This window comes from Lepisma saccharinum, chromosome 19 (genome assembly GCF_977018435.1).
Source record: "Lepisma saccharinum chromosome 19, izLepSacc3.1, whole genome shotgun sequence".
Taxonomy (NCBI): Eukaryota; Metazoa; Arthropoda; class Insecta; order Zygentoma; family Lepismatidae; genus Lepisma; species Lepisma saccharinum.
Window position 1 is genome coordinate 60,986,080 of NC_139247.1, and position 4,627 is coordinate 60,990,706.

A 4,627-nucleotide genomic window follows, 5' to 3' on the forward strand; every position below is an offset into this window, starting at 1 on the left:
ATGTAGCAATTGTTTTTACAGCCGTCTGCATGCTCTATAAGTATTATGATACAAAATTTGTTTATATTTCTGACTTTCTGTGATTTTTCTTCATTTAGCCTCCACCTGTAAATGCGACAGCTGTTGCTGCTTAGGTGCTAGGTTGGCTAGACATACAAATATAATTAATCCCTAGTCATACAGCGAATAATACTTATAATATAGTCATGAGTTATGGAGAAGCAAATTACTTATTAAGCATTTTCTGTTTCTATTTGTTGTGCAGTGGTTAACAACGTGCATTACGATGTCAGGGGTCCTGGGTTCGAATCCCGGACTGGGCGTTAGTGTTCTTTATGATAGTCCTATCATCAATTTCACATCACTCATTTTCATCTTCACGATTAGCCAAAATGTGTCAGAAAAGCGAAGTTAAATAAACCAAATCAATTATTTATATATTTATATATTTCGCCGCTTTTCTATCTCTTGGGTTAAATGCGACGATGAGGATAAATGATGAGCCGAAGGAATGGCGATTGGACAGACATGATACAACCATACCTGTCCGAACCTTGGACCTCTGGTTTCGTAGCATGTTATACTCAGTGGAATTCTTAGGAAGAAAAACTGTAAAAGTAGGGTGAAAAGAAGCAAAGTTGTACGATGCATAAAAAGCTATGTTTAGTTCTTCTAAAACCTTCCAATTGTCGAGTTCGTGTTTTAAGTCCACTGTATGCACAGTAAGGCAAATCGGGAATCCGAACCACTATATGCCTCCACCGGGTATCGAACCCGAGATCCCTTGATTGCAAGGCGGCGACGGTACCACTTCGTCATCGAGGAGGCCGAGAAAAACTTACAATTAGTCAGTAAAATTAATATTGAGGGACAAGGCCTGATAAGAGTTCTTTCATTCGGTTGCGCTTGGTCATCACATCGAGTCCCATATAGTTTCGAGAGCAGAATTTGCTTCCATATCGCTTTCAAGTACTTCCCAAATTGTCCTCACGATGTTGGAATAGCATAGAAATTTTGGAACCACGTAATACAAGCAGGCACATACCCAGGGAAGGGGCTCGGGAGCTGCAGTCCTTTCCCGAAATCCTACAAATATCTGATTTTAAAAATGTGTATTAGTAATTAAATTTACTTCATTAACAGGATTAAACATCTTGTATATGGTAAGTTGGAATGTACCAAGAAATCCATCTTTAGCGCATTTACTCCTCCCCCCAACTTTTTCGTCTCTAGATGGCGGCTGCCGATAAGGGATAAGCTCCTTCCGAAATCAAATTCTGGCTACCGGCCTGGCCACCAGGGATCGAACCTTGAACTTTTCGATTGATTGATTAATTGAACTGGTGTTTTAAGTCAACTTTGTGCACAGTAAGGCTAATCGGGACTGGACCTACAGTTTAAAGTGAGATCCGAACAACTATGTGCCTCCATCGGGAATCGAACCCGAACAGGTTGTTGAACATGCCGAACCAAAGACGAGAGCGTAATAATTTGAGCGTGTGGGAACTTTGTTTCATCCAGTGCCATCATATATTCAGTTTTCCACTCACAAATAAGATTAATTTTAAGAAATTAGACGTGTGCATATAATTTCTTATCGTCATCATTTCCCAAGTGAACAATCAGATGCCATAGAAAACTCGGGCCCGCCCTATAGAATAGTGCTTAACGAGGTCGCCTTGAACTAAGAGATACCGGATTGTATTCCGGTACGAACTGTATACATGTGATGCCTAATCGGGACCGGTTCTACAGTGTAAAGTGGGATCCGAACCACTATGAGCATCCACCGGGTATCGAACCCGGAACCCCTTGATTACAAGGAGGCCCTTTCTCCTTTTCTTTCCAAAACTATATACCGCGTGAAGCACCTAAAAGTACCACCTGAAATAGCGAAGAAACCAGAAACAGTAGCGATGTGAGGTTTGCGGGAAACAATAATATCAAATGGGGCTCGTGAATCGGAGGTATGGGGTGGGTCGAAAAATATCGACAAATGGGGCATCTGGAGCAAAGTCATATTTTTTAAGTGGAACGATATGCGATAACATGCATAATATAAAAGAGCACACGCAGAGAAACACAACGCCGTTGGTCTCATGCATCTACTGCACATAGGAACGAAGATATGGCCATGTGAAAATATGTAAACAAACTAACAAGTGGCCCACTTGACCGTCAGTACCACGGCACGAAAACCTGTCAAAGTGTGTGTTCAAAGTGGTGGCCGTCAGCTTCGATACAGGCAACGAGGCGCCCACGCAAAGATCGTTGCACAAAATGTAGCATCTCGTAGGGAATGTCCCTACAGGCCGCAGTAATGCAGTGTTGCATATCCTCTGGAGTTGTTGGCACATCCCGGTAGACAATGTCCTTCAGCTTTCCCCACAGGAAAAAGTCTAACGGTGACAAATCTGGGGAACGAGCCAGCCATTTGACAGGCCCTCCACGTCCAATCCAACGATTTGGAAATGTATTTTCCACACATGCTGTCCAGCGTCTTGCACTGTGAGCTGGGCACCCGTCATGTTGGTACCACATGTCCCTCCTTGTCTGAAGTGGTATGTCCTCCAATAGTACAGGCAGTTCATGTTGTAAAAACTGTATGTATCGGTCAGCATCCAGTGTCCCTTGTATAAAAAAAAGGGCCAATGAGATGTTCACCCACTATACCACACCACACGTTCACACTCCATGGGCGCTGGCGTTCCACTTGGCGAAGCCAATGTGGATTTGTCACCGATCAATAGTGCATGTTCCTTAGGTTGACATTTCCATGATTGGTAAAAGTTGCCTCGTCAGTGAAGAGGATACGTGACAAATCGGGTGTGTCGTGTCGTAATAACCATGTGCAAAACCGAGCACGATCTACAAAATCATTCCCGTGAAGTTCCTGATGGAGGGAGATATGATATGGGTGAAACTTGTGTGTGTGCAGAATGCGCAATACACTTCGCTGACTCATCCCAGCATCCCTGGCAATTTCACGGGAGCTAACGTGCGGATTCACAGCAACAGCGGCGAGAACATATGTTGCACCTGCCTCACCTGTAGTTGGCTTGTTCCGCACACGTGCTCGTGGTGTTACACTTCCGGTGTCTCTTAATTTAATAAATAACTTACCAAACAGACGTCGAGATGGCTGTCGTCTGTCCGGATATCTCTCTGCGTACACACGGTAGGCTTCTGAGGCATTCTTTCGGCATTCCCCATAAATCAGGATCATGTCCGCTTTTTCTATGTTTGTGAACACCATAATCTTCGCTCTTACCACTACGACTGCTTGCTATGAACTAACACGATCTCGTAGACCTGCTATCAAAACTTGATCTGCGTAAAGGCAGTTCTGTCAGGCACCTGAGAATTCTTACATGCCGTGGTACTGACGGTCAAGTGGGCCACTTGTTAGTTTGTTTACATATTTTCACATGGCCATATCTTCGTTCCTATGTGCAGTAGATGCATGAGACCAACGGCGTTGTGTTTCTCTGCGTGTGCTCTTTTATATTATGCATGTTATTGCATATCGTTCCATTTAAAAAATATGACTTTGCTCCAGATGCCCCATTTGTCGATATTTTTCGACCCACCCCATACCTCCGATTTACGAGCCCCATTTGATATTATTGTTTCCCGCAAACCTCACATCGCTACTGTTTCTGGTTTCTTCGCTATTTCAGGTGGTACTTTTAGGTGCCTCACGCGGTATATATATATATATATATATATATATATATATATATATATATATATGATAGACGCATGATAAGAGGAAGAAGAAGAATTTGTATTCTATAGCATGTTATTGATTGGTTGTTATAGTAACTGTGTATAAGATGTACGTGAATGGCTTCCAGGCATTAAAGTTATGTTGTTAATTTGAACCTACGTGTTTGTATGTCTTGTAAATGTATAGATAAGAATTCACACACAACAAAACAAGGCTTACATCTATGGCGCAGTCGTACAGGATGTTCTTGGTGATTCTTCGTAAGAAGAAGTATGGATGAAGACGTCACGAAGAGTACGCGACGATCATCATTCCAGCATAGGTTTATGCAAGGAGAAATTGTGTCGGCTTTATCAATTTCTACGGTAAGAACCAAGATTACACGGTTTGTATATTGATTACAATAATTGTACAAGGCAAATTCAAATCAGTGTGATACGGATTGTGTTTACGATATTGTGATATTTAGTTGACCACAATTATGAATATGTTCGGTTTGAATTTATTCTCTGAGTTCCGGCCAGATTCGGAAGAAATAGAAGATTATTTAACGAGGTTCGAACAGTCTTGCTTGGCTCATGATGTTAATGAAGCCAGGAAGGTACCCATACTGATTGCAGTTATAGGGTCTGAAGCTTTCAAAGTGCTGAAGAACATCCTTGCACCTGAACCAGTCGATCGTCAAACGTATTCGACTCTCAAAGACAGCCTGCTTAAACATTATGGCCAGAAAATAAACAAATATGTGGAACGTTTTAAGTTCAGGCAATGCATACAGGAAAGCGTCGAGGATGCAACACGATTTATGGTACGTGTTAAGCAACAAGGACTTAAATGTAGTTTTGTCCAGTACTTACAGGAAGCCATTGTAGAGCAAATAATTGTAGGCGTTCGGTC